Source organism: Pinus tabuliformis, chromosome X (assembly GCF_031772625.1).
Source record: "Pinus tabuliformis cultivar Carrire ecotype Pingquan chromosome X, CPIR1, whole genome shotgun sequence".
In the NCBI taxonomy this organism is placed as follows: domain Eukaryota; kingdom Viridiplantae; phylum Streptophyta; class Pinopsida; order Pinales; family Pinaceae; genus Pinus; species Pinus tabuliformis.
In genome coordinates, this window is record NC_142308.1 from 334,027,841 (window position 1) to 334,050,520 (window position 22,680).

The 22,680-nt window shown below is 39.1% G+C and overlaps 1 pseudogene; it reads right to left on the reverse strand.

Annotated features, from left to right (window-relative positions):
- Positions 1 to 8,809: 8,809 nt before the first annotated feature.
- LOC149139820 (uncharacterized) overlaps positions 8,810 to 22,680 on the reverse strand; it is a 79,485-nt pseudogene continuing 65,614 nt past the window's right edge.

Below are 22,680 nucleotides of genomic sequence, written 5' to 3' on the forward strand. Positions count from 1 at the left end.
AAATTGACAGTACTTTCAGTGTGCCTTGCTTGGCATATCTTGTTGGATGGTGCCCTTATACATAAAATTGAACAAGAACTAAATCGTATTATATCATGGTACTGATTTGTTATAGCGCTTCAATATTTCTAAAATAGTTAAATTGATGTTCACTAGAAGTGTAACAGAGGAACTGAAACTATGAACAGGTTGGACAATCATTGCTGATTCAAATATAACAAAAGATATAATTAATGTTTCTAGAGTAGAAGATACATTTGAGTGGAATTGTCCTTAGCTCAATTGTAATCGCAGCGCTATGTCTTTATTTAAATTCAGTGACTGCAAAAAAATATAATGGGTGTGGATGGTTTCTAAGGTTGAAAAGGAGATGTCAATATGGTGTAATAGATGGTTATCATCAAGGGGGATAAGTTAGTGCTAGTGAAATCCCTACTTGAAGCCATCCCTGTGAGCAAATGCAGACCCCAATGGTTTATCAACCTCCACATGCCTTGGTAATGGTCTTATTTTTGAGTTTGGGTGTTTCGTTTTATCTAATTTTCCTCTCCCTTTATTTATTTGTCTTGTCATGTCCCAACCATTTATGCAGGCACTTAAGGAATTGAAAGAGACCACAATTCAGTTGGCCGCAAGTACTGGGAATATGGATGCCCCAGTTGATGAATCAATTTTTAATGTTGACAAGGACGTGGATGACCTGCTTCCTGTTGAGGTGAAAGAACGGCAATTGAGTAATTTGTTGCAATCTCTGATGGTGGTTGGCTGCTTTGCAGTAATGCCCATCATTAGAAAGATCCCAACTTCTGTGCTTTGGTCCTGATTGCTGGCCATCTAACTGGCAGCGTGCACCAGTCTTTGTCCTTAGAACACCAGGCGAATCAAGCATTGTATTGCATATCAAATCTAATAAAGTACCAATGATTCTACAGCTCTGGTTAAGTACTCAATAGTGCTTCCAAGGTTGCAGAACTTCAATCTACAGTCATAGATATTGAATGGGTGTTTGCAGTTATATTATTCCTCTTCCAAGAACTCTGCTCTTTTGGACCTCAATTCCCCTCAAATAAAAATGTTTTGTTTAATTGGAACTTATTTACATCCTAACATGCAGGTCGATTTCTCCAAGAGAATGTACCTGGGCAATAAATGATATCCAAGTTGAAATCTTAACAATGGAATTAACTAATTATTTTCAATCGATTTCCTTCATTGTTGCTGGTTGATTTTTCCTGGGATTATCGACATCTCATTTATTGGGTTCACCTCACCCTGATTTGAACTTATTTCATTTGAATCAACTTCATCTCTGGTTAGAACATTTTTTGATTGATTTCATTTTCCAACGAATGTGGTATTTAAGTTACTTTCTTCTTGCAAGTCGATTTTACCTTTATTAGTACACTGCTAGTAGATTTGTTTGACATGATCATTTTCTTCAATTTCAGGGTCGACTAGCTTAATGATAGTGTCCTTTTGCTTCAACTCATGTTCATTCATCAGTTCTCAATTGATTCTCTCTATGTTCAAAATGGATTTAAGTAGCTTAGGAATTACATCGATTTCCATGTTCATTCATCATTTCTCAACTAATTCTCTGTGTGTTCAATGGATTCAAGTAGCTTGGAAATCACATCAATTTCCTTTTATATTGTATTAAAATGTACAGGAATGTCATAGTGGAATTGCTTTCCACAACAATACTTCTTTGTAACTATGGACTTTATCTCAACTCAACTGGATTTCATTTCTAACAAGAGATTTCCTTAATAAATTCCTCTTAACAAATTTTTCTGTTATAAAACTTTGCAAAAGCATACCCTTGTGTATAGCTCACTACACAAGAAAATTCATTTTTGAAGCATAATATACTTGCAACTTTCATTTCTCTGTATAGACTTTCTAGAAAATAAATTGCGTGTGAAGAGTCTATATTCCACTCTTGGATTCATTTTGTTCGAGAGTTATGTGAAGGACTAACGAACCTAGTAGTCACAGGACGAAACAAACCCTGAGGCAGTAAAAATTTGTACATGGGTCCACATTTGCTCCCGTTATGGTCCTTACAGAGAGTGCATTGAAGGTAGGTATGTTGCAGTTGGTAGAATATGACGAATGTGCTCCCTTCATGTTCTCTAAGACGACAACTTACAATTATTTGACAATTTCCTCATCCAAATGATTTTGAATGAGTAATTTCATCTAAATTTAACTGATTTTCAAACTGGGATTTAGTCTTCTTAATTTAACTGATTTTCAAACTGAGATTTAGTCAGTGTTATTGAGGAGTTAAATAGAAACTGATTTTCTCTTGCAGAGAATAACAAGGATTGGTGTGAGCTTATACTCTGCCTTATAGACCTTCAAATACAAATAAGCTCTTGTATCCCTATTTCAATCACATAATTTAAATGAATATAATGTCATTTTATTAGAAAAATGCAATGAGTATGAAATAGATCATCAGAATGGCCACTGTAGCCCAGGCTGGTGAGAACTTAAGTATTTTATATCTGACTAAACACATGCACATGAAAAGAAACATCACCTGACACAGACATGAACAGGATAGAATCTAGATATTAGAATTTTGGGGAAAAAAAATTGCGCCTTAACAGAGAGCTTCTTATCCTACACCACACATTTCACTCTTTCAAGGTGGAGTTACAAACTGAACATGCAATGACTGAGCTGCATGGTCACCAAAGTTGTAACACACCCAAAAAAACAATGCTTCATATCGGCTTCTCAATTATGTGTGCTTAGCATTAGTGATATAGTCTCTTCTGAACTTTTATTTCAAGTAGAAATTTGATTAAATTTCAGAAGTGCAAGAAATCACAGAAAACCCTCCGGCAGTAAATTGATAGGAGAAATCTTCAAAAAAACCTGGAAGCTGTCCTGTTCATATTGTCCTGGACTTTTCAGCCAAGTTAATATATCTGTAAAGAATACTATTTTATCCTGAGAAAAGATTGGTACTTTGTTTATCACCAGATGAAAATAAATTAGAAGCAAAACATCAGGTTGGTGACAAATCCAAAACAAGTTGCAAGACTGTAACCCAATCTGCAAAACATCAAAAAACTGATTGTCCCAGAGTGGGATGCACTATGGGAAGCTGTGCTGTCCCATCTTTTACTAGTGTCAGCTTCATAGCACCTGCTTCCATTTCCAGCAGCTCTGTCTTTAAGAGAGCATCGGCCTCTATCTTGATAGTGTTGTCATCAAGAGATTTGTAGCTGATTTCCATTTTTAATCTTTATGGCAGCTGTTTATAGTCCTGTAGGACTGGAAGTATGGATGTTGCAAAGCTTCATTAGCTGTTATTCTTTTGTTTCCATCCACTTGTAACATTTGTTTCAGCAAATCCACACCTTCTAGACACCCAACATTTTTAACAAATCTTGTGAGGGATGGGAAAGGCTTTCCTGGATTTGGAAATATGATATCCAACTGCTCCTTTACAGATTGCCCACGAAATAGTAGCTCACCGATGAACAATTCTGCCGACATGTTATTTGTTGCTTTTTTCTAGACTAGCTCTCACAAAGCATTTGAGTTGTTCCTGTTCCTGGTTGGTTTTTTTATAATTTTATAGACAAGTTCCATGTCGTGGAAATGTGAAAACAGATAGTGATATTGCCACCATGTGGCTCTTATCATATATGGTTTTATACTTCTTCAAAAAATTCTCTAAGAGTTCACAATGCTAAAATTCACTAGGACTTTACAAAGTTTTATTATTTAGTGAAAGACTTGCCAAGTTCTTACAAGATTTTATAATTGAGTAAAATATTGGCCATGCCTGGTGAGAGATTCGCCAGAAAATTATATATACATATTATATTATTGATAAAATCGCCTTCCATTTTTCCTATATACCATGGAGATTCGCCAAATTATTATATTTATAAATTTGGGGGGGGTTCTTAAAATTTTCCCTGCTTTGCAGAATTCAGACTCATCTCTTTGTGCAACTATGTGTACAAAATTGTTTCAAATATTCTAGCCTCTAGAATAATTTTTTATTATCACAAATGCCATTTCTCGAGAGCAGTTTGGCTTTCTTGGAGATAAGCAACTTTATGAAGCAATTGGTGTTGCCTAAGAAGGGCTTCACACAAGAAAATCTAAAAAGTGCAAGGCAACAATTTTAAAACTTCACCTCTTCAAGGACTATGATCAAGTTCTATCACACAGGGCCATGTATCCTACTTTTCCATGAGTTCAACATGTAAATTAGTTGAAACACGACATGTCTTCTACATGCCTATGAGAAATTTTTGTATAGCCTCAACTTTTGAAGTGATTGAAATAATTTTTCTAAGCAGATTCAAAATTGTAGAATCCTTCATTTGTTTTTTAAACATAACATATTATTTTAATAACTTTTGAATGTTTTTCATAAAATCAAAATGAATCCTCTACCTTTTCTAAAAACGAAATGATATTTTTTGAACAACTGTTTTTGACTCCATTTTTTTAAACTAGAATGATTGGCCGTAATCATTCATATTTAAAATCACAAACTACTAAATTAGTTATAAGTTCTTCATACATTTCTGAGCCATCCATCCTACATTTTGAGATCTTCCTTTCTATAAAACAACAATTAAATAAATATGGACTTTATTGCAAATATAGGTAGAAAAAGTCCCTATCCAAAAAGATGAAATTAGCATAATCCCAAGACAATATTAAAACAAGCTCTATCTACTTGGAATTAGATATGGATCCCCCTCCTTGCTCTGCTAGTTTCACTTCCTTGCTCAGCTCCTCTGTCCTTTTCATCTCGTCTCCTTCGCTTCACATAAATTGTTTCATTGCAGTTATCAAGTCATTCCTATTGAGCATTGTGGTGTCACCTTCAAAAAACCTAATTTCCACCTTGAGATAATCAACTAATAATGCATCAATATAGTATTTATCTGCAGTCATGGGCCATGTTATCAGTGTGACTCCCATTGTGATGCTCTCTAGGGTAGAATTCCACCAACAATGGTTAAGGAATCCTCCAATAGAGGGGTGTGAGAGGACCAAGAGATGGGTTGCCAAACATATAACTACCAAGCCTCTGCCATTTGTTCTCTCTTCAAAACCTTGAGGAAGCATTCCATATTCATCAACAGGCATACTAAAAGGTGGATCCCTAATGACCCAGATGAAGGAACCTTCACTTGCCTCTAGCCTTGCTTCCATCTCCTTTATTTTTTTATTTGAGACAAAGGTCTGGCTGTCAAAGAAAATATAGATAACAGACTTCTCCTTCTGATAATCCACACATTGCAGACATACCGATTCCTTGATTAAAGTAGGTTTCCCTCTCTCAATCATGTTTGTTCCTTGCTTCAACCCGAAAACATTAGAAGGAAGCAAAGGACCTACATACCAAACAGACCTACCAAAAAAAACCATGTGCAGATGATGTATATAAACGAGTTCTAGATCATAAAAAGTATTGATAAGGGTACCCCAACTTTCCACATTCAAATCCATGTTATATCTCACGAATTTAATGACACTATCTGAATTCTTGTACCTACAGAAAAGGGGGGAGATTTGATATCGGAGAAAACTAATAGGGTGAGGTAGATCAAGAATATGGACTGCATCATTATCTGCTGATACTTGTTCATGCGACATGTATTTCTAGAGAGCATGAATGACAGAAGAAAAAAAAGCAGCGATGGGGTAGAATACTATCCTGGGTATGCCGAACTTGGCAGCTGTGTTATGAGTCCATCCAAGGAAGAAATCGTTGATAATGCAAACAGGAAGGTGAAACCCATCTGAGCTCTTCTTCTGATGGTTGAACCAATCTTCTATTGGATGAGTGAGCTCCTTGATTGAATACATGAAGAGTAGGAAGAGATGAAGGGCAAGAAGTTGCTCCGTGTTTTCACATCCCGAAGGAATTCCTTGGGTAGGAAGGAAGGGGATTATAAGAGGTTGAATGTGAAGGCCCTCTGTACAAGAGAGAATTAAGGAGGGATTAGTTTTTTGGAGTTGTGAGGACTGTTAGCAAGAGCCCATGAGACGCGAGAGACTCGAAAGATCAAGAATATGAATGTATATGTTCGAGGGTACATAATTTTAGGTGCATCTCATCTTTTTTAAGTCCTCATATATGGATTTTTAGAGAGTCTATTTAGTGTTAATTATGCATGTTAGGAGATAGTATAAGGGGATAAGAAGTTTGGCATGTGATTACGATATGAGAATATAGGAAATGAGGTGGAGATCTAGATATATTATGTCTTTATTTTCATCCACTAAATATGTATGAAAAAATAAAAAACTCTACACATGGGCATAAATAAAGAGGTGGGAAATAGCCCAAATCAAGTAGACAATTTTTAATTGAAGAAGATATGAAAAAACCAAAATGGTATCAAAATACGTATTATGGTATTTAGATGAGACCCTTTATATAAGAGACAAGGGAGAGAAAAAATAGGTAAGCCATATCTTATTATGAAGTATGATTTTATAGCTAACCTTCAATAAGAATATGGGATAGAGGGTTATGGAGAAGTCAAGGGAAGACTACAATGAAAGTAATCTATGAAACTTGAATGTGAAACCTTAATAAAGCTAGCATTAGAAAAGAAACCCATTAAAGAAAAATGGTGTTATCTAAAAGACATTCAAAATACTTGATAGAAACAAAGTAAGCTATGTAGCAAAGGGTTTTGGCTAAAAATAATTCCTTGATTACACCTTTTTTTATACTACACAAAATGAGAATAATTTACATGTTATTAACAATAATAAGGTAAGGATAAAAAAATTATCAAATGAATAAAAAATACCTTATCATAAAGGAAGAAAACTACATTTACCCATCATAAGGTCACAAGAATTTCAAACTCTAGCAAAGAACATCTAATTTGTATATGGAAGAAACATGGTTTCCTTTCATATGACAATCCACTCACCTGAAGTCTTCATATAGAAACATGTTTGCCTTTCATATGACCTCCTCGCATTCCCAGGAGACCCTACAAAAAGTATATGACATCTGAATCATAAAATGTTGCTTCGAAAAATTCACATGCTTTTGGGTATGAAATTTAGCATTACTAAAATTTGGTTGTATTTTGTTCACCACATGACAGGGGTAAAACAAATTCTTTTTGGTATCATTTAAAAAGTGATTATGCAAAACCGATCAACATATAACAAAACATTTCACACAAACAAATAGAACATATAACAAAATCCAAAGTAAAACACTCTTCAACAAGCATCCTTAGATACAACAAATATATCATCCCATGGTGAACAACAAGACTATTTTAAATTAAAAAAAAAAAATACTAGACTTGTTGGTAGATCATACCCTGTTAGTCTTGAGCTTTCATTATCTTTACGATGTTAGCATAGTAATAAATGTCCCTAATAACCTAAGGTAATGCATTGTCTATGGTTTATAGAGGTGAGGGAAGCAAATAAATACGAATGGTGCCCATAGATGAAAATATATTTGTGACAAGGTAACTTTCTCCTAAGATAGAGGATTTAGGAATGATTCGTTGGAGGCCTTGAACTAGTCAACTCTATTCTATATTACTAGAATATTTGTTTGATTATTACATCAATAGCAATATGAACATGTGTGGAACAAACATAGACACTTTTTATTGCATAAATTACGAATTCAAGGAACATATCCAATCCTACCCATTGCGTATACAAAGACATTCCCTAGCCCATTGTATTACATATGCCTCCTAATTTTGAAAATTACTTCTGATCAATAATAGTTCATTCTAAGGGAATTTCTTTCATCATTTTGTTGTATTCCTATTGCCATTTGGATGTTTCCTGTTCTATCTTGAATATAAGCAACTAGGGATTACATTTCATCTCATTGATTGGTTGATGTGAGAGCCACCTCTGCTGACATTATCAATAGTTTAAAGTATTATTATCTAGGGTAAGCAATGAATTCAGGCAACTTGTTTCTGCATACTTTTCCCTATGCAATGCAGCTTTTAGGGAAAATTTCTTAAAGCGCTCTCAGAAAGAATTGTTGAGACAAAAACTAGTAGGAGTAGACCACACCCTGTACTACCACTCTATTCAGTTGTTGATTACAAAATCCTAACAATTGACAATGTATGTTAGGGATACATTTCTACACTCACTAGATGAAAGAAAACATAGGAATATGTGCTCAATTTCATTGGAAACCACATTTATTCCAAAAATTCCAATGAAACCTTGGCTAAATCATGAGCTCCTCTGGCCCCAATTCTCCAATTCTCACTATGGTGTGCTCAACCAGTATGACATTTCAAAAAGGAATGAGGCATCTTTGATTTCACACAAATATAACACCACAAAGAATTCTAAGAGAAAGCATGCATCTTGAGGTCTCTAATTTGCAACTATGCTCGTGACATGAAAAATAGAGGTGAATATTCATAGAAAATACACAACTAAATGAGCTCTATATCCTTCTAATTTATATGCAATGTATGTTAATCATGATATAAGAAAGGCAGTTCAGAATTCCCTAAAATAAACAAAAAATAAAGAGATTTGTCACAAAGGGAAATTTTTTTCAATGTCATCTCCTAGGGTTTTAGCAAAGAACAAAAAATCAATAAGGTTCGAGCAAGAAGTATAATTAAGACATTTGACCATACCTCAACATGCAACAAATAGTCATAATTTATGTTCTGGCCATATTGTGAAAATATTACCCTTGTTGTGGTTGTTGAAAATCATGGAGACATTGGATGGAGAAAGGGCTATGAGAACCCTCCATTTTGCAGTGCATGGCATGATAGTCACAATGTCAGATTGAGAGTGGTGTGACTGGTAAAGAATGGTTTCCAAGCCTCTCAGTGGCAGTAATAAATGCATGAAAACACAACCGCCCATCTCCATTAGCCTTTATAGATAGATAAAGCTCGTGATGCAGTGCAGTCCCGGAAAGAGAAATCTCGATTTTCTTAGTGCCCTGCAATGCCATACCATGTACCCATATCGTTAAGCATATAATATGCAAAAACCCCAGGTGAAAAATCTCGTCCGATAAGCCTCTCTCCAAACAAATGTTCCATGACCTTCGACCCTGTTGCTCCCTAGGAAAGAGACAAGTACTTAGACACGTCTAGCCCAACTTTATCATCAAATACAAGGCCCTCGCTCAGACTTCCCAGGTTCACCACAACCATAATTTGATTCACTATTTTGCAGCTCTGGCTTGAGCCTGAATGCCCTAGATAAGTCGATAATCCCATAGCCATGAACAAGGAGTCCAACTTCACCACAGTCTTGGCATGGCTCCCCACCACGATAGCCAGTGTTGACCTTAGCCCCTTTGCCCCCTTCAACACTGACGCATCCATGGATTCACAGCCTGTAACTTGGTCATCCCATAGCCTGAAATAGGGATTCTAGGTGTTAGGGCCTAAATCTGCCTCAGGCTGAAGGAAGGCATGTCTAGGGTAACATCAAGCCACACTTAACCTGGTATCTAGCCCTACCAGGTCGGGAGAGGGCTCTCTCCTTCTCAATCTCAATTAGAATATTGGTAATTAGGGCTTGAGATGACTGAAATGAATTCTGATTTTAGGCTAGGTATATTAGGTTAGAGGATTTTGTTTGATTTTGATGGTTGGTTGCTGGATCAAATGAAGAAGGCAGCTTGGGTCCGAGAAATCAACTTAGATTTCCATGATGTTCTGTGGGGCGAGGTAGGTAGGTGTTTTGGCATTTTGAATTAAGTGTGATGATAATTCTAAGACCAGTGAGGAGTTAGGGAGGGCATGAAAAGTTCATGAGTCCTCCTCAAGCAACAAAAAACACTAAAAACTAAATGTATTCCCATTGAGGCAGAGCACTGAATATCAATGGATTCCACCTATCTATCTTGATTCATTTAGTTATGAAGAACGAAATAGATGCTGGCACATATAACACATAAGAGAAACTAAATAACAAAGGAATAAACAATGCCAAGACACATTACCACAAGAATCCCACAAAATTTTGCAAAACCCTAGTTCATTTCCTTGCCAAACTGCAGAAGTGATTTACAATGAAGCTCAAAGCATCCACAAGAGTCCAACCTTTACAAATGACTAAGAAAGTACATAATATAAGAATAAAACCACCTATTCTCACCATCGGGGGTCGAATCCATGAGAAGAGAGGTGGCTTCAACCATATCTAAACTAAGAACAGGAATATAGGCAGTGGAACATCTTGCCCCTAAAACCATGGAAATAGATTCATTCAACCTCAAAGCACCTCTAACTGATGTATCTACCCCCTCAAGTCATTTTTCATCAAATTTACATCATATTACATCATTTACCATCACAAATTTACCAAGGAGAAGAGAAAAAGTCAACTAGTAGTCAAATTGGGCGAAATTCTGAGTTTTAGGCAAAATTGGCAAAAATTTGCCTGATGCGCAGCGCCCTGAGCCTAATGTATAGTGCCGCTTCAAGGCTGCTTTTGGAGGCCTTGCGCTTCACCAAATCAGGCCCAAGATAGCTTGTTGGAAAGCTCTGCCTGTCTAGTTTCTGGAACACTTTGAATTTTCTGATTTGGAGTTGATTTTCCCCTTCAAAAATTATTTCTCCCAAGACTGCTTCATGTGGGTCCAAAAAGTGGAAAAGAGGGCATTTTTTAGGTGTTTTTTGCCCTTTAAGTGACCCAGATCTCCTCCAAAATTTATGAAACTTTCTGGGTTTCATTGCTTTTTCATGAGGAATCCAAAAATACAAGCCATTTGGCAAAAGAGTGAGCCAATGCAATGCGAAGTCCCACTGAAATTTCATGTGTTTTTATTTACAAAATTGCAAAATGACAAAAATTTCCCAAAATTTCTTCAAATTTGGCAAGAGGCAACCTCATTAAGTTCTTTTATAAGCTAATGAATCTTTATCCAATATCTTGAGCTTATCTTGTTCTTTCTTGGCCCTCAAGGGTCTCTTTAACTTAGCTTTTAGCCTATTTACCCTTGTTTTGCAAATCTTATTCCGAGCTAAGTAATGATAGGCCATATGGCGCAACATTTTCTTTTCTTTGTTAGCTTTTTCAAGCATCTTCTCAAGGTGAACGTTCACCCCCTCCAACCATGATTCTCGGTCAGCCTCAATTTCTTGCTCAAGGGATTCATCTTGATTTTTCTTCTCTTTGCCTCTTGCCTATTTGCTCTAATCATTTGCAACTCCATAATAGCTTGCTTATTTGTCAGTTGCTTGTTTTCCTGCTCAAGAAGGTTGATGATTCATTTGGCCCTCTCAAGGTCAAGTGATAAGGCTTGTATTTCAGCCTCCTTCTCTTTGATAATCATGTCCTTGAGTCTTGAGCTTTGAGAGCACAAATCAGTGACATCCTCCTCAATCAAAACAAAATCCCTGTCTTGCCCTTAAGTAGGGCCCTCCTCATGCATCTTTTGTTTCCTTTATCTCTGCCCTTTGACTGTTGGTCAACCTGTATAGCTGGAGAAGAAGGAAAATACCCTTTCACCCTTGGTGAAGATAGCATTTGCCTATGGTCTGGTGAAGAAAACGAGACCCCTTCCACCCCTGGTGGAGATAGTACTCGCTTGGAAGCTGCAAAAGGCATCCTAGTGCCTCTTCCATAAGTGACAAACATAGGAACATGAGCCTCCTCTGTTTACTTTCAGGCTCTTTTAGTTGCCCAGAAGGTTCACCTTCCTCTTCAGGATCTGGAAATATTTGTGGCCCCTTGAAGCATTCATGGGCAATGAAAGTTTCCCATGACACTCCCAACTGAGTGAGTTGATGCAAAACAACAATTTTGATGACATAAAAATGAGAAATACTATTGAGCTACTGTGGATATGGTTTTGTTTTTGTAATCACTATCATCCTCTCTATGTTTTTACATTTGAAAAAAGGAATTCTCATCATTTTGACCCTGGTGAAGTGAATAAGCAATTTGATGTGGTAGGCATAAAGTCTAGAGAACCTACCCTCACATGTAAAGTATTTGATTATAAGCTTCATAAGTGGAACATACTTTTCCTCCAAGAATTTGAAAGGAAACACCTTGCTAAGTTTACCATGTGTCACGCGGAAAGAGTCGTTAGTGTGGACACAACCGACCTTCCTAGAAAGCCTAAGACTCTCTAATGACAAACAAGAAAAATAAGAGAAATCCTTCCCTAAATATGCTTTTACAATATGAGAAATCAAGTGTTTAGATCCTACATGTAATCCAACACTGTTGTAGTAGTCCAGCTTCGTTGATCTGGATGAGCTCCTCCTTCCCTTCGAAACCTGCATTCACCAACAATCAAACGATTAAATAGCACCTGAATATCACATAAAATAAAACATATTTAACATGTAGACCAAGGAGTACATGAAACAACTCATTAATAACAAATTGTTGAGAAGAATGGACTAATTTGTATTAAAAGGTAACAAAAGGAACCATTACAACCTGAGCCTTGGTGTTGTGCAAGCTCCTCCCAGGGTCCACAAGAGTTCTCCCTTACTCTAATCAGCTCACACACCTCCCGATGGAAACAAGTAAAGATGGTAATCTCTCCTCACAAGCTTCTACAAGGAAGTCCTAATTCCAGCAGCATCTACCCTTAGGAATGTTCAGCTTTCAACCTCCCCTCCCTTTGGCCCAATGCCTGTATTTATAGTGCTCTAGAGGAAGTTATTCAGGTCCACCATCAATGGGATAAGTCCCTCTTTGGATGGGATAGCTCCCCTATTGATGGGATAAGTTCCTCTTTGGTAGGGATACATGAACCATCTGGAGGCGCTTCATACACGTCAAACATACTTCTAGAAGACTCTAGAAATGACCACAAGTAACTTTTTTGGAGTGAAACTTGCGCCTTTTGACCTTTACAGGAGTACGCACCCACCCCTTTACATACAGAGCGTACAAGTACGCAGGTATTGTGAACTTGGGTTGCGTACCCGCAGGTAAGGCTAAGAGAAACTGCGTACCAGAGATAATTGACTTTAAATGACTTTTCTCTCTTTCTTGAAGTTTGACATGGAGAGCAGAGGCATGAGACTTGCCAAGGAGGATAGTATGACAGTGGATGGAGCCATACTAACTGCAAATAGTCATGGTGACATTTTTTAGTGTAACAGATTGCCCCCTAAAGTGCGAAGCCTGTAGTAGATTAGGTTTTTTATGATCCAGGAAGGGTGAAGTACTTTATCATTTCAAGGAGTATCTTGTGGAGGACCCGGTCAGAACCTGCAAATATTCAACACAAAACACATATATAAGATGATATCATCGCTGAGGTAGGCATTCTCATACTCAGATTGAAAACTTTAACTAATGATCTAACTACTGCTCTGATACAAGAATGATTTTGCAGTACATCACAATCATAGACTTTTGTAGACACAGTATGGACGAAACCATCTGTTTATGATTAGTCTACTGTATAATGAATACAAAACTCCTCACATCCTGGATGGTGGAAACTAAATCCAGGGTCTTCATTTCTACTTCCCAAATTGGTACGATTCTATTCATGCGAATAAATGAGTTGATGTCGAGCATGGTAGAAACCACTTGATTACCAGTCAATGATGTAAACCGTTAACAAGTGTGAGAGAGACCACCAGTGATGTCAATGGTTCTCAAAGTACCCAGTACAATCCATGAAATGTGAATGAATGAGTTGATGTCGAACACGTCATGGAATCCTTCGATCGAAAGTCAATGATGTAAACTGTCGTCAAAGGCGAGAAACCTGCCATTGATGCATGCAGACTTCAAGGTACTGTCAATTTCTAAGTCATCTTTCTAGATAATGTGCTGATGTCGATATAAAGCGACTCGTTGCGGGCAAGCCCACAACACGAAATCATTGTTCAAGTTGAAGAAATGTTGCTGTAAGGACTGACTCAAGGATGGTCAAATGGATGACAAGTATTTTGCATATGAATGGTTTATTTGCAGAGACCTCTTGAACACATAACGACACGACAGATGGTTTAGTGACGATTGACCCAAAGTTAATACCCAAAAACGGTTGAAGACTTTCAAAGTGGTTTGATCAACTTTTAAGGCAAAGGATTTCCCAACCCAGGTGAATGAAAAGTGTCGTGTTCAAGAGCGGTGATAAGGTTCTTCTGTAACAAAGGATGACAAATCGGTTCATTCTTCTCTCTTTTCCCCCACCATTTCTGGCAAGTACCTCTTTATTTTTTACAAGCTTGAGGAGGATAACATATGCTTAATTATAAGCTCATCCTTCGGATGAGTCCAACTTAGTTTAGATTCGGAACCTAAGAAGGAGTGGTCTGCTCCTGTTTGTAATCGAACAGGTCCTTTACTGTGAAATTTTAACGAGTCCAGTATAGGAGAAACTCGGCGTTTTTCATTTTTAGAGACTCTTAGAAAACTAAAGAAGACTCCACGGTGAACTTTTTCGTAAATTTGTGTCTCCCAAGACCGAAAAAGTATAAAATAATACCTGAGAGAACCGCTTGATCTCACAACCAAGGAGTACTTTCATGATTATTGTCTCTGACCTGAAAAGTAAAAAGCGATCAAGGACACGTCGTTTTATTTCCGTATCGAGTTTGAAACGACAAAAACCCGGCAATCTTTTCCTGTTTTTACGGTCAAAAAAGAGCTATAAGGGGACCGTCTTTTAGTTTCGTTTTAACGAGTGAAAAAGAAACGCTCGACAATCTTTTCATGTTTTAGGAGTCAGAAAAGAGCTTAAAAGATGACTCTGATGTTTTGGTTCATGAAAAATGATGATTTTACTCTAAAGTCCTTTTGTCCTGCACAAAAATGACACATTACTCATACCTGTTTAAGATGGGTAAAAATACATCGAAAAATGTCCTTTCATGGTGAAAAATAAACAAACTTAGCATTCATTCATCCAAAAAAACCTATAAAAAGACTTTTTACCATGTCATTTTTACCATTTTACTGCTGAGATTGAGAAAAGGGCTTTTGACAAGAAAACTTCCCGTGGACTTTGCGGAGAATCCGACCGTCAGAATCGAGCGCCGTCTCTTTCAGGTATTTCACAACATCCTCCTCTTAAATTTCATCCGTTTAGAATTTCATTTCAAGTTTTAGTTTGATTTTTTGGAGGGTTTAGGGTTTTAAAATGCATTTCTCGGGGGACGCAGGTGCCCCATGGGCGACCTGCGTACCCCGGCTTTTTTGTATATGGGAAAAAGGTCGGGGTACGCAGCCCGCCTTCAAACTAGCTACGTACCGTCGCTCTGTCTTCTGAACGCGGGGTGCGTACCCTGGGAAACGCGGTTTTTTAAACCCCAAACCCCATTTTTAACCAATCAAAAATTGTTTAATGAATTCTAACTATTGTTTTTTGGTGTGTAGGTCACTCACCATGCTGGATTGGCGTGAAAGAGAGCACGAAGACGTTGATTTGGCCGCAATAGGTCATCAAACCTCTATTGATGCGTTAAAGGCATGCAGTCTCTATAAGTACTGGGCCATACCTGGCATGAGGGCCCAGGTGCCATTCTTAGAGTGGCTGGTTGAAAGGTGGAACATTCAGGATCAATGTTTTTACATTGGAGAACACCAACTCGAGATAGAGTCCTCCGACATATACTTTCTCATTGGCTTGCCTAACAGGGGCGAGCAACTCTCTCTATTCAGGACTAGGCCGGGTGGCCAATCCCTTGCTAGTCTTCGGCTAGAGTGGTGCAACAATCAAAACCAGGAGAAGGGGATAGAAATCAAATATATATCCCGACCTGAACTTATGGTAATTGCCTTTACAGTTACCAGAATTTGCGGCACTTTCGCCTTGCACATGGCCACTGGATCCCAAATGCGGATGGCTATAGATTGCTTCCAAGGCACCATTTTCAACTGGTGCGATGCTGTGTTGGCCAATATGAAGGGCCAACTAACCAGGGCAAAGAGAGGACAACTGAAGACATTTGGATACAGGCCTTTAGTTGTGAGCTTTGCCCTAGAGAGAGTTCCAATGCTGATCCCCCAGCATCTTACAATTCCAGTTGGGGCTCCTCGGGAGCCTAAGTTGACGAGATGGGTTGCGGTAATGGCCTGGCATCCTGACGAGGGAGCAGCAGTTGTTCGATTTCCTGATGGTTACTTTCACTGGCTGGAGGGCCAGGTCTTTGCGATTCAGGATTTTCCTTATGGCGGAATGGATTTTCGCAATGATCCGGACATGGTTCTTCCACAGGGAGAACAATGGGACGACAGAGGTACTTCATTCTTCACAAGTTCTTAAATTATGTATTTTTTTTGTTTTTTATATATCGTCTCAGAACTGACAGCACAAATTTTCAAAATGCAGATGTAGGTCCACGGCGTCTGGCCAACCTCCGGGCTTTTGAGAGGAGAGTACCAACTGTACCAGCACCAGCCCCACAGGATGCAGCCACAGAGACCTTAGCCGAGCTGGAACAAGATCTAGAGCGTCTAACGGCGGATATACCAGAGACCACTATAGATGACATTCCTATCCGACTTCAGCGCTACGTGGTCGCAGTCCCAGGACCTTTCAGAAGGTTTCTGTGTAGGGTAGCGCGGGCAATGGTCTCGTATAGAGAGCACCACCAGTGATTGGCTAGTCACTTTTGTAGACACATATGACATTTTTGGTTTTTTGTACTTATCATTTTTGCCGATCATAAGGTGTTTTTCAACCTATGATCGAAGACGATGTATATTTTTGACACACTCCTATCTATATATATCATTATTACCGGCTTATTTTGTTAAACATGTGTGATGAAATGTTTATAAATTTAAATTTATGATTGTTACAAATGTCTATTTAACATTCAAGACGCCATTGCATCTGCTAATGTATTTAAAGACCTTGGAATATGCTGATATTCAATGTAATCAAATTCACGTGCCAAGAGACGCACCCTCAAAAAAAATCTTAATAACACTGGATTTCTAATGGCATAGACTCTATTAAGCTGTAACACAACGAGTTCAGAATCTAACCTCACTATCAAACTCCGAATCCCAAATGAAATAGATTCAGATAATAATTCAATCACTACACTGTATTCTGCAATGTTGTTTGTTGTTTGACCGAGGCTCACCCCATGCATAGAAACTAACTCGTCAGAGGGCGAATAGATAACCCAAGCTGCGGAAGAGATATTCCGTGTACTACGACAAGCACCATCAGCAAATCCAATGTATGTTTGGAGAGGCGTTGACATCTGCAATATCAAGAGTAAAACCAAGATAAGCCAGAATAACGACAAAAGCACACTCTTTAAACTAAGCACACAGCCTAAACTAAGCAAACACTCCAACTAGAAAGAATATTAACCTAACTAGAACTAACTAAATCTCCATACCCACCATTTAAGCATAATACCTCTTTAGGTAAAGGCCATTTCTGGGCTTACCCAAAGAGTCCCCATCAAAATCTACCAACTCATAGGCCCCTTTTTCCAGCTTTCGCTTGACAATGTAGGGCCCATGCCACATGGGAATGAATTTTCCAGCACCTAATTTATTGTTAGCTTGATCATATAATAGCACTAGGTCTCCTTACGAAAAATTACGAGGGGTCACGTTACGGTCATACTGAGCTTTCATCCTTTTTGCATGAGTCTCGATTTCCAAAGCAGCATCACGCCGAGTCTCATCTAATTTAGCTAAGCATAACAGACGCTTCTCCTCTTCGGAAGTAGCTGGGAGTAATTCGATAGCCATTTGAAGTGATGGGATTTCGCATTCAATGGGCAACACTGCTTCCAAACCATAAACTAGCTGGAAAGGAGTGAACCCTGTTGATGTTTTTACTGAGGTTCGATATGCCCAAAGCGCTGAGAATAACATGTTGTGCCAATTCGACCAATGAATACCAATGATTCGTCGGATCATGATAACTAGAACTTGGTTGATGGATTCAACCAAACCGTTTGCTTGAGGATAATAAGGAGTAGAACTATCATGGCGTAAACCAAGCTGGCTTGTAAGTTCTGTCATCATAATGTTTCAAAAATGGCGCCCATGGTCAGTGATTATCTCTTGTGGGACACCAAACCTAGAAATAATATGATTGAATACGAAAATCGCTGCTGTTTTGTCGCTTGCCTCGAATGTAGGCATCGCCTCGGCCCATTTAGTAAAATAATCAACCGCAAGGATGATATACGCATGCCCCCCGGCCGAGTGAGGGTTACAAGTAATAAAATTGATACCCCATTTAGCAAAAGGACCAACGGAAATTATAGGGTGGAGAGGAGCAGGTGGTGCGCGCATCTTGCGATCAAACACTTGACAGTTGTGGCATTTTCGGATCGCAATGATACAATATTTAAACATGGATGGCCAGAAATAGCCAGCACGCAACACCTTCTGAGTTGTGGCATACCCAGACACATGACCGCCACACGCTCCAGAATGACAGTCATTCAAAACCCTTTCTGCCTCTTCATGAGTTAAACAACGACGAAAAACCAAGTCCGTCCCACGACGATAAAGAGTATCTCCAATAATTCTGTATTGTTGGGACTGGAATTGAATTTTCCGGCGTTCCGACTTTGAAGCTTCGGGCCGAAAAGATTGGGTTTGGAGATAGACGATTATATCCCCATACCAAGGATCTAAAGTGCTGATAAGAAACAGAGATTCGTCCGCAATGGGTTCCTCTGCCACAGTCTCCGTGTCAGCACGCAGGAAGTCACACATCAATTCCGCAAAAACTAAGGATTTCTTAGACTTGGACTTCTCGAATTCCAAATCGAACTCATGCAGGATAACAATCCATTTGGAGTACTTGCCACCTAGCAATTTTTTTGTCAAAATGTAGATCATAGGGTTGCAATCCGAAATCACTGTAGTTTTACGGAGAAGAATGTAATGACGAAAACGCTGGACAGCCTGAACAACTGCCAGGGCAAATTTCTCCACATGCAAATATTTTAGCTCAGTGGGATTTAACGTCCTACTAAGATAATATATCACATGTTCCGTTCCGAATTCATCTTCCTGAACTAAGACCATTCCAATGGTGGAGTGGGAGGCGGCAAGATACAAAAAGTAGTCCTGGTTGTAGTTGGGAGGATGCAGCAACGGTGCATGGGTCAACGCGTGCTTAAGTGCATCAAAAGATTTCTGAGCTATCTCATCCCAAGAAAATTGAGCGTTTTGTTTCAACAACCAGGTGAAACCCTTTGTAACCTCGGCGTAGTTAGGAATGAATCAACGTAAAAAGTTTGCTTTCCCTTGCAAACTTTGGAGTTGGCGCAAACTCGAAGGAGGAGGCAATTTGATGATAGCTTCGACCTTCGAGGGATCGACGCGGATACCGGCTTTTGAAACGACAAATCCTAGCAATCGTCCCACTTCTATGCAGAAGACACATTTGTGTGGGTTCAACCGAATTCGATAATGCCGACACCTCATAAAAATAGCGCGTAAGTGGACAAGGTGATCAGCTCGATGTAAAGAATGAGCAGGCAAATCATCGAGATATGGTTGCACAATGTGCTTGATGTCGTGAAACGCGTAAGACATTGCCCATTGGAAAGTGGCTCCGGCATTCTTAAGTCCAAAAGGTAATTTGCAGTAAGCAAATGTCCCCCAAGGACAAATGAAAGCCGTTTTTGGTTGATCGGCAGGTAGAATATTGATTTGGTTGTAACCGGAAAAACCGTCCATAAAGGAAAATATTTCACTGCCGGCACAATCATCAATTATTTGATCGATATAGGGTGTAGGATAGTTGTCTTTCGGACAAGCACGATTTATATCCCTATAGTCGATACATATTCTTATTGTTCCTTGTTTCTTGTTAACCAGAACAATATTCGATACCCAATCCGTTAACGGGATCGGATAAATGAAACCTGCTTTCAATAGCTTCTCGACTTCTGCTTTAATCGCAGCTGCTTTCCTAGGGTGTATCTGACGCAGACGTTGCCGAACGGGTTTAACGTCCGGGTAGGTCTTGATTTCATGAACAACAATGGAGGGATCAATTCCTGGCATTTCCTCATAGGACCAGGCAAACACGTCGCTGAATTCTTGAAATAGGACCTTGTATGTTTGAATTTCATTATCTGTACACGAGGCACCTATATGAATGTTTTCAATAACTCCAGTTTTGACTGAAATGTCGATGGCAATAGTTTGGGAAATATTTCCCAAATTCAACTCTGAATCAAGATGTTTCATGGGATTCTGAGCTTCTTTGACATATTTAGCTGTAAAAATTGATGAAAAATCATTTCCAAAGTCATCAGCCTCAAGTAAAAACGAAGATCTATGATGAAGATCTTCCCATGGTAGATCGTCTACACTTAGGATTTCGCGAAGTTGTTCGTCAGATGACACAACTTCGGGAAACGTTATCCATTCTGAGGTTGATGTGAAAAGTGATTCCTCACAGACCACATTCATTTGGTCGAATTGGGTTGAACTGGAGTCGGAAAAAGACTACACGGCCTCATAAGCAATTTCAAATGGACTCAAAGGCATTGCATTACCAAAGGAGTCTATTTCAGATTCAGATGGGACAATCCAAGGATCATCGTAAATAATAGTGTCTGAAGTAATCATATGAATGGATGCGAATGAAGGGTCTGCATTGATCGAAGGAAAGGGAAAAGTTCCCAGTAAACCGGAATCTTTAACCAATCCTACACCAACATCCCTGTAAGGGATAGTCATTTTACCGACATGCTGGATACTCTCTGAAGAGGCTGGGTCGGATGGAAAGTAAGCCAGCTGGTCTATCGTCACGATCTTACCATTATGTGGAAACTTTATAACTCTGAAGACTGATTACACGACTGCTGTCATAGAATAAGACCAACTACGACCCGAAAGAAGGTTGTAGTCTAGAGGGGCATCAACCACCTCCACATCCAGACTAACGGTTTTTCCTTCAACCCCTATAGGCAAATCCTGTAGAATGCCAAACGGATGGAACCCACGGCCATCAAAGGCCTTAAGAATCGTCGGGGATTGGTTCAGTGAAGGAGAACCAAGCGATCTCCAACATAATACACGTAGAAGCTCCTTCATCAATTACAGTCCGATGAATAGGCCTGTTTTTTACTATCACTGGAATCTGGAAAGCCATTTGATGAGGGAGACGCAGTGTACTATTTTCTAGATCAAAGATTATCAGGTTCGGGTCCTGAATATCAACAGCACCTATAGCCGACAAGAGTAATTTTCGTTGTGCTGGGCATGACTGTAGCACTTCCAAAGCCGACATTGCTGAGGGTGAAACAGCTAAATCCTCAACAATGTTATAATTCTGAGCTGCTCTCGCATGTGGATTGAAAGCAGACTTTCGAAGTATACCCTTGGCGGGCGGTTTAATTACCAAGTCCGGGTTAGGTTTCTCGATCTGTAGTGGATCGGAACCGGGAGCTGAGGTTGATGGATTAGAATGAGAAGATTCTGCTTCTTTACCATCAACAGGATTCTTACTACCATAATCTTGCGATCGAGTCGCAATCCGTACATGAGACATCATCAATATGGGTTCTTCACTGGCACTCGAGGAAGAACCTATCATTTTACTCTCCTACTTCGGAAATGGATCTTTCAAAACAGCAGGAGTTGGGGAACCCTTAACGATTTTCACAACCTCTGCCCGATGAGGGCAATCTCTTGTTAAATGATCTTCTTCACAAATTAGACAAGGATAGCGAGGTTTGCGCTTTTCGTCGTTAGATTCCGACTTCTCTTTTTTCTCCTTTGGAGCCTTGTCTGCTTTATCCTTCTTCTTGCCTTTCTTCTTACCACCGTTTTTTGATTTAGCCGAAGATGACTCTACAGCGTGAATATCGGCAGTAATTTCAGGGGAAGACTCTCCTGTCGGGGAGTCTGGTAAGGTTATTATTGGAGAAGAATTCTTTGAGGATTTCTTCTTACTTTTAGTATTTACCGTACTAATCATGCCATCAGCAGCATGAGACCCCGAAGGAGCAGCAACAATTTGATTCGACTTAGGAAGATCTGGGATCTTCTCGTGCAACGTACCCGACTGAGTGTAAACTAAGTCAAGGTATTGGGCTTGAGCAATAACTTGCTCCTCAGTAACTACTCCAGCCTTAGCTACATCTTCACTAATCTTTGGTAATAATGATTTTACAAACCATTCAGCTAAGATTTGGTCCGAGATAAAAGCTTTCACTAAACGTCTTCGACGTCTCCATTCATGAATATGATCGGAAATATAAGTGGAGGACGACTGTTTTAATGAAGTTAATAGCTCCGTGCCGTTATCGTATCTGACTGGCAACTGAAAATGAGTTAGGAACGAGGTAGCTAACTGGCTAAAATTGTAAAAAGAGGCCCGTGGTAAATCAATGTACCACTTGGCCGCGAGACCAATGAGCGTACGCTGGAAAAGACGTAAACGGATCGAATCATCTGAGATAGAATTTGAAGCACACCAGAGGTGGTAAGTCATCACGTGATTGGACGGATCCTCTCCAGACTTACCTTCAAACTTGGGTATATCACTGGGCAGCTTATTTGGCATTGGCGGCCAGAACGGAAGATATTGAATTGGATCGTTCGCTAGGCGCATCAAGTCTGGTAAATCCAAAGTTGCGATAAACGGTAATTGCTGGTTAGGATCTCTAAAACTTTGGGTCACAAGACCAGTCCCAGGAGGAGGATATCTAGGATAACTAGGGACAGGAATCGCATTAGGGATATTATATCCTCCTGGAA